Source organism: Netta rufina, assembly GCF_964035555.1.
Source record: "Netta rufina genome assembly, chromosome: 3".
NCBI classification, from domain to species: domain Eukaryota; kingdom Metazoa; phylum Chordata; class Aves; order Anseriformes; family Anatidae; genus Netta; species Netta rufina.
This window is the reverse complement of record NC_140125.1, coordinates 23,595,859-23,608,991: the sequence shown is the minus strand read 5'-3', so window position 1 is coordinate 23,608,991 and position 13,133 is coordinate 23,595,859.

Here is a 13,133-nt window from a genome sequence, read left to right as displayed (position 1 = left end):
CAGTTCTAGGAAAGAGGAAGTGTTGTCAGACACATTCTAATTACACAGCAAGTTGGAGGTAAATGTGAGGGAGCAACAGTGCTGTGAGCAGTATTCTTCTGGGTGAAAAAATACTGTTGCAGAAATTACAGTAGTGGCCTTCACCAAGCTTTACAGCTTCTAAGACATGTATTTAAAAAGCATATAAAGATGTGTATATAAAAAGCATATTGGAGCCATGCCACACAAGTTCTTCTCCTTGTCTATTCTAAAATGTAAATAATAAAATGCACAGCTGGAGGAGCAATACAAACCTTCTTCAGAGTCACGCCTTGCCACCAGTCTTTTTGAGGAACAACCAGAATAGAAACAAAAATAGATAAGGCCTTGACTGAAGATGCTGTTTGAAGACATTAGCAAGATTTGTGATTTGATGAATGTCGTGAAATAGAAAACAAAAGCAAACCATTGAATTTCAAGCCCTTCTTCTGTATTTAAAAAGGCAAGAACCAATTTTTCTCTGTATTTCATGTTTTCAGGCATCCAGGGTTCTCTTGCTTGAAACTGTCTCATCTTCAGGATTATGTGACCAATATAAAATGAGCACTTTTTTCTGTTTCTATTTAATTTGTGGAATTGCCTGAAGGGAGATCACAGTTTCCTCACAATTACTTCATGTTTTGTTTATTCTCTGAGCTGACTGTGAATATCCTAAATTTGCTGACTGTGAAGGTCCTGTGGTTCTGAGCTGAGACCAGTTATGAGAGTTACATCGAAGAAGTGAGGGACTAATCCTGAAAGGGAAACCTTTTGGAAGCATCTCAGAGATTTTCTTTTTCCCTTTACTAACATGGCTTCCCACAATTATAGGATGACTGATTGTATGGCATTAATCTGGTTGCATAGTCTTCATCTTCACCCCACAATTGAAACCTACTGATACAGCTTCCAACCCATCTTAGAAGGCCAGTGATATCTACCATAAATTCCTACATGAGTATAAGTAATATCTAGTAATATATTTATTTTCTACTTTTATTAAAAATAGTAAAAAATAAAAATTAACCTATGCTTACATAATTTTCCTTTTCTCTTTGGTACCATAAATCATCAATGACTTGTGTAGCATAAGTGACTGAATTTCAAAAGGATTCATTTCACACACACCATAGCACCCCTCCTACAGGACTGTGTCTTCCTTCTGCCCAGGGGTGTCCACTCCCATTATGCTTCCAAATTTTCTCACCCATAAAGGATCCTTATCCATCTCTTGGTGCAACAAATTATGTTTCCAACACATCTGTGAGTACAGATATCTCCTTTCTATCTCCAGTCAAAACCTGTGAGAGTCTCTAACACAAATGAGCTCCTGTGAATAATATTTTGCTGTCAGAAGGGCATGCCATACCTAGGGAGATATATCAGACTCACTGCACTGAAAGACAGACAATTGTTTGCACCCCTAATACACCCCTGAAGGCCTTAAAGAAGCACCTTGCTAAGTTGTAAAGGGCAATTGATATTCTGTCAGCATGGAGAGCTTCAAAATAAAAAATACCAGACTTTTATGCTTTTTCCGTGTCCTTGGAACTTCAAGAGCTAAACAGATTCATTTCCTTTCATTTTGCATTCATATGATTGCTTTAAACAAATTTAGGATCAAGTGTTTCCAACACTAATACCTATGGCAAAACTCCCTCTTATTTTCATGAGACAGGGATTTGGCCCCTAAGAATTAGCCTCTAGGGAGGATGCATTGAAATAAATGGTTATTGTCAAAGCACTTTGGAATTTAGAGCACATTTGTTGCAAAGATAGAAGCTCACTGGGGTATCCAATTGTCAGAGTCAATTTTATTTTCTGTACTGCACATATGCACATATTTGAACCTTGTCACATGGCAAAGGGAAATACCTCATTAGATTTCACTGGAGTTTCTTCAGAGTTGTTTATGTATTACAGTCAATAAAGATATATTTATTTTGTTGTTTAATAAGTGGAATACAGGAGTGGACTGTTCTATCAGAAAATCAAAGGCAGTGCATTTATCCCTTTTAAAGATGAAGCACTACGTTATAGGGTGAAGAAAGCCTGCAATGTATATAATTTTTCAAATAGTTGGAAAATTTATAGTAGTAAATGGACCTTTTTCAGAGCCTTGGTCATATTATCTGTAACAAAGCAAATGTTACAAATAAAAACAAGAGTAAACTAAAAGCATTTTTATGTTCTGTATTTTCAATTATGATTTTAACAGAAATGAATCACTTGTCCTTTTTTCATTTGGAAACAGTTTTACTTCCCTTTTCCCCACTGGACGTATAATTTTGATTTATAAACACAGCAATCTGGAGCAAAGGGAAGTTTTAAGCATAGTACATATGCCTGCTGAGGCCTAGTTTTATTTTACTTAGAACCTTTTATTTTTATTTTTTACATTTTCAGATCTATTTTAACTACATACTTTGAGATGAAAAACATGCTTGCAGATGACATATTTTGCCCATTTCAAATTCACACAGGCCTAAGGTTTCATCTTGCACCCAAGGCCTCATTTTATAAACACAGTGAAGAGTTCTTCCAGTTAAAATGTGCTTTTAACTGGGATAAACCTGTCTTCCAATGTTAAGACTTATAAATCTTCTCCACAGTGCTATTTACAATCCAGCTACTGCATGCTTACTTTATTGACTATGAGTGAATAAATCAGTTTTCCACATCACCCCATTCTCTTTGCTGATGTTTTGATTTGGTGTCTATCCAAAAGTCTCTGATCATAGACACATGATTATAAAACCATCTCTTGCACTGAAAAGTATTTAAGAAACAAGCAATGGAATTAACTTCTTTTAGATATTGTTTTATGCTGCTCATTTGAACTTGGGGATATACATTTTTCACAGGGCTCAGTTCTGCCGGGCAGAACACTCTGATAAGACTGCAGAAGCCAAAAAAAAAAAAAAAAAAAAAAGTTTTTTCATATCTTTCACTACTTGGCTTGAGTTTTTACGACACAGAATCTATGTCTAACTGAACTGGGGATCTCTGAGTGGATGCAGGTGTCTCTGTTCTTTACAATTTTTAAATCCTTTAGAATAGTTTTTGTGGGTTTGTTTTGGTAAAGTTAGGTTTTGCTTGTTTGTTTTATGGGGGTTTTTGTTGTTTGTTTGTTTGTTTGTTTTTCGTATTGCACCACTTAAGTGAAATATTGCAAAACTTCAGGAGGGAAAAGAAATGGTCATCAAAGATTTACACTAGAGCTTTGTTTTGTTTTGTTTTGTTTTCCATTCTCTAAGCATCTAGGAAATCCAGAAACATTTTTTTCATTCACAGCTTATACCTGAATTTTCAAAACACCCTGTAAAAATCTGTGGGAGATCCCGAGAACTACTGGGAAATGCTATATATTAGGATCAGAGACATGCTTAGGTCTCAGCATAGCATCTAGCATTCTTTTCTCCCGTCTTTTGGGGAAAAGAAAGGGACTGAGGTAAGCATTTCTAGATCAAGATCTTCTGTATGAATTCTGTGTGGAATTGAAAGCTAGGAGGAGCCTGCAGATCACATGCAGCCTCTAGTGATGGAAATAACATGAGGACTAGGCTAGTAAGGTATTTGATCTCACAGGAAAAGAGCCCCTGAGAGTTGAGCATGGTGGAATTCAAACCCCATGTGAAGTCTTTGCTCAGTTTCAAAGCCACAATCCAAATCTTAGTTTACAGCTCATCCAGAGGTGAAGGCTACTGCAGTGTGACACTTGATTGCCCTTACAGGATGATACCCTTACAGGTGTAACACAGATTACAAATTGAGCCTTATCTAAGCACATTGTAATCAGAACAATGTCATTTTAATTTTAAAGAACAGTAGACAACAGAAGGGAATTTGTTGATATGCAGAGATCAGCAAATGAGCTTTCTTGGAAGATCTTGGTTTCATTACCCTTGACCTCACACATATTTATAGTATCAGTGTTGCCCATCCCAAACAACATGCAATTTTGTTCACACTCACTTAAGGCATGTGAAAAGGTTGCATTATGTTTCCTGAAAGCAAAATTTTTATTTTAATATCTGGGATAGAAAAGTACCATGTTTGCCTACATTATTTTCTCAGATGATCCTCAGTCTTCTTTCATGGGAATTGTATTTTGAGTGTGTAGTATTCAGTTGTGCACTGGCAGCTATGCCTAGCAGTTCCAGTTTAAGCATGTTGAGTCCTTCCTAACATACTTGGAAAAGAAATCAGTATCTGTATCAGTCACTGAAAGTCCAGGTAATATTTCAGTGCATGTGGCTTATCAAGGTCTCAGTGGTAGCAGTTAATGTGTCAAGCAATTGGATTTAATTCTTCATTTAACTTACAAGAAATAAATATTTAAGAATAACACAGATTTGACTCAATCTAGTGATTATATAAAATAAAATAAATAAATAAATAAATATTTATATTTATTATAAAACTGGGGGTTTTATTGCTCTCTATCTGTCATTTCTGTTCTTTTACTTCACTGGAATAAAACATAGAAGAAGCATTCTATTGAGATATTGTGCTGATCAAATCCTTGTCAAGGGCTATATCTTCCCTGCGTGGTTTGAAAGCTGCCCATCCAACTCTAACCCCTTTCCTGAATTACCTCAGTTAGGAGCACAGTTGCACTAGGTTGTCACTATGTAATTTGGTGGTGGTTTAGTCATAAGAGAAGTAAAGACAATTTTACTCACTTAAGTTCTCAGTTGTCCTCTTTCTCCACTGGTTTTGTAGGAGAGTGGCAAGGCACTCGGAGAAGCAGCATAAATCAGACAAATCTGTGCCTCTGCTTTGTATTCAGTATTTTCCCATAACAGCCATCAATGAACAGCACCAAAGCAACAATAATACAACTTTAAAAAGCTAAAAATCCAAGCAGGAGAAAGTCCAACAGTTGTTCATTGTAGAGAAAAATGAGAAAATTCAAATTTTGAGGCAGATTGTCTCTCTGGGACTCTTTCAGATGGGAAAAATGACTCTGGATCAAGAGAATAGAACATTTAAATCGCAACAAGTGGTAACAGACAAAACATTGGCTCAAACACCTCTGAAAAATAAAGAATGAGACTTTGTCCTGGGAAACACTGACAATAGCATGTGACCTATCATAGAGATGGGGAGAAACAGCACAGAAAGATAGCAAAGATACAAAAAGAATGATGATATCACAAGTAAAAAACAGCTACAAGGAAAGCTGAAGACAAATGATAAGGGAGCAACAGCAACAGATGTTTTCCCTTAAGATCATAAATGAAAGCAGGGATCCTGATGCACAGGAGCTTTTCCAGAGAAATACATCTATATCAGAACACGAAGGACTAGTGAAATGAAAACAGAGCACAAAAAGCAAAGAATTAAAATAAATAAATAAATAATCTCCTTTTTTGCAATGAGAACTGGGGAGAATTCCCAGGTAGCTGATGATGGACTGTTGTTTCAAGGGCAACACTGATGTCTTTTTCCACAAAGAGATGCTCATTCTGGTGATGTCTGCATGACTGGCATGCACAAGGGCAAGATAACAGGCACAGGGCCTGGCTGTTAAGGTTTTGTCGCTCCATGCTGTGCTTGGCAATGGGAAGCAGAGAGGTGGAAGGACAGCGGCACAGATGACATGGGCTGAGGGCAGAGGCAGGGAAGGAAGACAGCTGGGTACCCTTACCAGTACACTACCAGACCTCAGGGGGCTAGAATTATCCTGGCCAAGCTCACCCAGCATTGCACCTGCACTAGTGAGCTAGTGAATGAGGCTAGAGGGAGTCCAGCAGGTTTTGGTGGCTGTGGCTCACAGAAGAATACAACAGTGGACTCAGGGAGGGCCTGATATAGAGTCACTGGTGGTGAGAAGCCCCTTGGGAGACACAGTGCCACATGTGCTCATTCTCTCTCTCAGACATCTGTAACTGGCCATGACAAAGACGAAATGAGCTTAGTTCTCACCCAGAGCGTCTGTTTCCATATGCTTGTGATGCAGTTTTCCTGAGCATATTGTGATGCTCATAATACATCTTGTTATGATTTATGCACAGAAAGGTTGAAGTACCCACAGACCATCCAGAGATGACTACAGTTTGAGATCTCTGCAATTTTTGTTTTGTAGGCTTTCTTGCCAATAACACAAATCCCCTTTAATGGTGCAATGCTTTGCAGACAAGGAAGGACAAATACAAAGTTCTCTGAAATCAGCCTCTTTCAGTCTTGCAAGTGATTAGAGAAAAGCCAATGTCTTCTCTGACCCCCCTCCCATTTTTAGAGCAGGCTGTTTTTTCTTCTCACTGTCTCTCCCAGCACACAACCACTGCCAGCCCATCCTCTCCAAGAAGCATGTTCTGCTGGGGCATTGCTGGACCCCCGTGTGCCGTGTTCTGGTGCCCCTTGGAAGTCACAACAAGTTGTTTATGGAGTGCCAGAGAGAAGGCTATATTCACATGAACGCTGATGTTATCGTAGCCTAGCCAGTGAGCACTCTGCCGGCATACATGGAGGGAATGCATCCACAACCCTGATTTTCCACATGTATCCCTGCTCTTTATTTTTCCCCTAGAACATCCACATTTGATCTCTGCTCAGGAAAATTGCACTGAAAAGTGCTTTCTCAGGCCATCTCCCTTTCAAAACCGACATTATCAGTTTGGAATATTCACAGGGCTATTGGGTATCCGGAAGAGGGATGGCTGCGATTGCACTGCACCATTCAAACCTAATCCAAACACCTCCCCAGATTTAGTTCAGCCTATCAGGAAAGGTAATTTAGCACCTGGGGAAGATAGGGTTTGGAGCCTGCACTTGGCAGGCCAGTCAGCCACCTCAGAATGGGCCTTCCAGATGCAATATTCTGTCACAAAAAGTTCATGGAGGTGTTAAGTGCAAAAGCATTCCTGTACCAATAGCAAATGAGAAAGAAAAAGGAAAAAAAAAATGCTTTGGCCAGAAAAGACTATTTTTGTGTGTTTTTCAAAATGCTGTTTGCATAAATTAAGGGAAAAAAAATGGGGGTAAAAAAAAAAGTAGTACTATGATTTTCACACTTGTGATAAACACGGTGCATATACAGAAGAGTTCTGGAAGCCAACTGGTTGTTTGAGCAGTACAGTGCATGCTTTGCTGGTCCTTTGCTGGTCTATAGGCATGCCTGCTGTGTATGGGACTGACTGGTTGTCAATGGCAATGAAGGTATACATGCATGTGTTTGAATCACTGAAGAGACAGTGTATACAATTTTTAATTTTTAAAGGACTTAGGAGCCCTTGCTGCATTTTTAAAATTGACTCTTTTTTGGGGATTCAGCCCACTGTCATTGTAATACCTTACCAAGTTGCCACACATCAGCCAGAACACTGTAACTACCCCTGAATGCTTGAGGAGAGAGCTCGTCCTACTGCTGTGGTGTAACTCTAACCTCAGACAGCCCCATCATGGTCACAATGGGCAGACATCAAGCACAGACAGCTTGTCAAAGGGTGGGCAGCAAATTGTTATGTTGCTGCAAATCAGCTCTGTGTGCCAGCACATAGGATCCTGGTTTGGTTCTACATTGCACGCATTTTTTAACAGGATGTACTTGGGTAGCTTAAAGGTTTTCATCTTATTTGAAGAAAAGTATAAAGAAGATAGAAAAACTGAATGCTCGCAGTCTGAATCAACAGGAGAGCTGACCATGAGCAGATTTGTGAAACATTATAGCACTGTTATTGTGGGTTTCCAATTACAGAACCAGGAATAAAACTGACACAAGATATAATCAAAGAAGAAGTAAAGGACTGGAAAAGAAATAATGCTAGCAAATGTTGTTTTATGAACAATCAGTCTCTTTGGACAGATCTGATTTCATTCTCTTGTGAGATTATAAACTTGGTTGATAAAAGTGCCTGCATAAATATAACAGACATTTTAAGGCTTTTGACAACTACTACATGACACGCAGAATTTCAGAAATTACACACTGTAATACAGCATTTGATGTACTGAACAGAGTAAAGAACCATCTAAGCACCAGGGCCCCAAAAGCAGTCATTGTTAAATGGAGATGGCTAGGAAGGCATCTCAGTGAGTCAGGCTCTCAGGCTGTTCACCTTTTTCATCATTGATCCAGAAGTAAGCATAAAAGTCAGGCATAAATGTGTGATGGTGGGGTATTTAAATATTATGGTAGACTTTGACAAGAATTGATTGATTCTCCATTTTACATCTTTAAGTCAATGATGCTATGATAACCTGGAAAACATGATTTAGGCAACACAAATGATGTTTATGAAAGAGTTACGGAGCTCTCCACAAAGGTATCTAGAGGAAATGTTATGGTCTCCTTAACATGAGGGGAAGGGGATGAACACCAGGAAGCCATTATCCCATCTCTTCTCAAACTAAGCTACAGACTGGAAAAGAAGTAGCAAATAAGAAGTCACTGTGCTTAAGCCTGCCAACAGGTTTAATTTAAACTTAATTTGCTTTGCCCTTCTACTTTTACATCTGGTTCACTTAGAAGCTACAAATAAAAGCTGTCCTCCAGACTATTCAGGTTTGATTTAGAAAAAGAAAGACAAAGAATAAAAGCAAACATTATTAAACAGATAGCTTGAATATTAAAGCATCACTTAATTTTTATAAACACCTGAGTCAGACTTCCAGAATCTGAAGTTTTCCTTTGTATCCTGGTTTGGTCCAGCATGGAAAATATCTTCAACCTGACTGTTTTCTGGGGTGACTTCTTTTCTTGCCAAAGGTGCTCTAAACTCTCCTTTTGATTGGTAAGGAAAAATGGCTGACTTCAGAAATTTTTGTGTTTTAGAAAAAAAAAAATAGCCAGATGTGCATATAGTCCATTAAATATTTGCAAAATCCATCACTCATCCTGCCTCAAACCCATTAGCCTATAGTGGCAATTAAACTCTCCTTTGAATATTTCCAAATAAATCATTTGAGGAGACATGGAAGAGATACTGGGATTCAGTTTCTCAGATAAAAAGGAAAAGGCCTGTTAGTTTGAGGAATAAACGTGAAAGAATAAAAATTGTTTTTGGTTTAACTCTTAGAAATGTTCTTCCTTAAATGTGAACTTCCTGATTTCAAACACCAGTAGCATTTGAAAACCATTCTGCAGGATTACAGCTCATTTGCCATTATAACACCATTGTATTAATCCCATTTAGATTTGTAGGAAATGTCTCCCCAGTACCTTTATCAGATAAAATATATTGCCTACACCCCCTGCAATACCTGAAATTCCAGTCTAATACATATTATATGATTTATACAATTTAATATCTCAATTTCCATTTAGCTTTAATATGTATCTTCAGATGTCTCAGTCATAAAATAGCGTTGGCCTATTTATTCTTTATTATATTATATGTAGCAGAAAAACCTATTTTGTAATCCATGACAGTAGTATAATATAGATTAAATTTAATTAGTTAGTTAATGTAGTTCTTTGATAATAATCCAGTCCTTTCAGTGTAATTCTAACTAGATTTTGTCATGTTGAGACAAAAACAGTAAAGAAGGAAAGAAGGCAAAAATAATTACAGATGACTGAAGAAACAGTTATATAAAAACCTTGCTTTGCAACTTAAATTTTAGACAGAGGAGACCATATATTTTAGACAAATGTTTAATGAGGAGAATCAAATGAGTCCTGGTGGCTATGCAAAACTGCACAAATTGTATTTGAATCCAGTGACCAGGAAGATTTTACTTGATTACTAGGTGCATCTGAGTGCATACTGCTGTTTGTCATCAGCCTCAGCATCTCGCACGGAGCGTTAAATAGACACAGACCCCATCTTTCAAAAACCTCTCCTTCTCTTTATGACACAGACTGCTTCAGGTGCCATGCGATACCTCAAAGAAGAATTGAGCAGACCAGCTCAGCTCAGCAGCCTGACCTCACATCCCCTCGCTCATGCCCGCGGTGTGGCCTGGCACCCTTGCACCAGCCAGCCTTCGCTATTAGAGCCAAATCTTCCTCTGTGCAACTGCTGCCAAAGATTTGAAGTGTTTCTGCTTTCCCTCTCACATCCCTAAGAGCTAACCACATACCCTTGCTACTGGCGTCCTGTAACTGCCTTGAAAAGAAAACAGAAAAGAAAAAAAAAAAAAAAAAAAAAAAGGATCAGAAATCCCCTAACTAATTTTATCAGCTAGAGAGCTGGCAAGCAGAAGTGTATGTGTTGTAGAACCGAAACAGGTGTGGTTTAAGCATTTTCCACATTTGGTGTTGGCAAAAATATGAACATAGGGTATTAATTCCTCCACACTGATAATAGGAGCTTAGAATCTGTTATCTGAAATAAAAATTCTTGGCAGAATTCCTCACATACTCACATGGGTTAGCACAACTGATAATAAGAGGTTTTCTTTTTCTTTCTTTTTTCTTTTCTTTTTTTCTTTATTTTTTTTTTTTTAAGTAGGAACATTTTCTAAAAACACCGATTTGTGTATGAATTTTACTGAAGGAAATTTTCATGTGCTTTACGCTTGAAAATACCTCTGCTCCCCTTTTCAGCAGTGAGCTGCATCCCGTGGCTCTGTCTCAAGCAAATATCCCACTGTTGGGTTAGTGTTTATGCAGGTGTGTGTGTGTCTCAGTGCAGCTGTGCCTGTGCGTACTTGTACAACACAACCAGGCTCGGCACACTTGCACAGTAAGAGCAACCCATTTTCACCAGCATCTCTCCACACAAGCAAGAAACCATCTAAAACCACCTTCTGGAGTCAGAGGTGACTGATAAGGCTTGGTAGGCACAGCAGGCAATGTGATACCACGTTGCCTGGCTGTTTGGTCAGGCTGTTTCCTCTTCAGGTGCTGTGCTGTGCTGAGCACCACGTGCAGGGCAGATCTTGGTGCCTCTCGCTTTGGGAGGGACCGCAGCTGGCAGGGCACTGACAGAACCACGTTTAATTTGAGGACAAAGTGAACGAAGGGCTCATTTGGCATTGTGCATGGCTTGTTCTGCCCTTCTCTTATTGTCCAGTCCCTCTACCCTGAGCAAGCCTCCGTAAGTTGTCCTAACCTTCGGGGGACACAAAATCCTTGTCAAGAAAATTAGAGCTACCCCGTGTCTGCAGTATCGATCCCACATGGAAGAGATGATATGCTCTGTGGTGTGATGACATTATCCCACACATTTTTTCTCAGTGAAACAGTCACTGGAAAACAAACAGCCAGCTCTTGGAGCAGGGATTACAGCCCAAGACTTTTCCCGTACGTGTTCCCTAGATAAGCTGAACCCCTGAGCTCCTCCACTCGCACTGATGCAACAACCTCAGCATCTTTGTTGAGGTTGCTCTCAGGGCATGTCAGAGACAAAGTTCTGTGCCTCATGCAGGTGAGGAAAACATTCTCATTGAGGTCCCCTATTTTGAGTGAGTGCTCCACACAACAGCCCATCTGGATACAAGAGGAGGACACTTGTCCTCCTGTTTCAGGAGAAAAGATGACCCATTTCTCTTATGAGAGACAAGCTTTACTGCTGTGTTTCAGACACTGACTCCCCAGTGGACAGACAGCCTCTGTGCCATGCCAAGGGAGAGATCAGAGTTTCTCCTGTACAGCCTGTGATCTGTGTGTGGCCTTTCACCAAAGCTGGGGCTTTAGGGCTCACAGAAACCAGCCAAAGCAGCAGGATGTTCATAGATTTACAGATACTCAAGAAACACAGTTCTTCAGAGCTCAACTATGTTTCAGTGGTTTCTTCCTGTTACATTTTTCTGTTAAGAGAAATAGTACAACAGTAGTAAATTATCTTTGGGGTTGGGGTTTTTTTTTTTTTTTTTTTTTTTTTTTCCTATTTCTTTTTTGAAATGATTTCTTTTTCTGGTTTTTCTTTTGTAAATAGGACCATACATTTTAAGTAGTCAAATTGAAATTTATATTCTATATCATATTTATCCCAACCAGAGACATAAATATTCAAGACATGGATTTTGTACCCCAATACATGTCATGACTGTAGCTGTTCCATAAACATTACATTTCTATCCTATTCACAATTAAATTGCTCAGCTCATTTCTGGACTTCATGTAATCCACACAACGCAGCTCTCAATTTTCAGCAATATGATTTGTTTTTGCCTATGTTTTATGTCTTCAACATCTTAACATCTTCTGTATAATTTGGTTAAATTAATGGTTTTACCTACAGATTTGCATTTATTTCACTGTGCAGCCTCTGACTATGTTTTCCAAAGCCAGACATTTCCAAAAACAGTCTTCTCACTGGCTGAATTCCCCTCTGCCAACCCAACAATGCTTGTCAGTCACTTGTACCCAAACTCCCCTTCTTGGTAGCCAGTCCCATAGGAAGAGCCAATCATAAACTTGGGGAATTTGTGATGAAAAGCTGGACAACGTTTGTTCCTGCACGTACAGGATTCAGCAACCTTTTTCATTCATTGACCAAACAGAATGCTCTGGAAAGACCATGATCCATACACGGGCAAAGGATACGGCCTTTTTCAAAGGCAGTGCTCAGGAAGGGTGGGGTAATGCCAAAGGCCTAACGTAGTGCTATGAAATCCCAGCAGCTTCTGCCAGCTGTAGCAGGACTCCACTGTGTGGGCGCCAAGCCACGGGGCCACACACAGGCTCCGTGGCTCAGCACCCACACAGCCAGTATACCGAAAAAAAAAAAAAAAATAATTAAAAAAAATGCTGAATCAGACTCTCAGAGACTAACCAAAAAACATGCACATAAACTATAATTTTTATTATAAAAACCCTGCTTGGGAGCAGAGATATTGTAGGAAAGCTGGAGAAGAGGGGAAATATTCCTAGTGCTAAAAGCAAGCTAGAGTTCATGGCATTTGACCACAATAATTTTCTTGGCTGCTATGGGTCTATGACTGATTTAAGAGGGTGTAAGGTTAATAAACCATAGTTGCATGTTATTATCTGTGCAGTTGTTGCACTCTTGCTAGCAATGCCATTTATTCTTAGATTATGACGACAAGCATAGTAGTAAAGCATTTGTGAGTTATTTAGGAACCTTTGCTACTGGAGGAAAAATAATGGGGAAAAAAAGAGAGAGAGTCAATAAAAAAGAATCAATATTCTAATCTCTTGTGCTGCTACATCAACACCATAAATACTAGTATGAAAAAAAAAAAAAAAAAAAAAAAAAAAA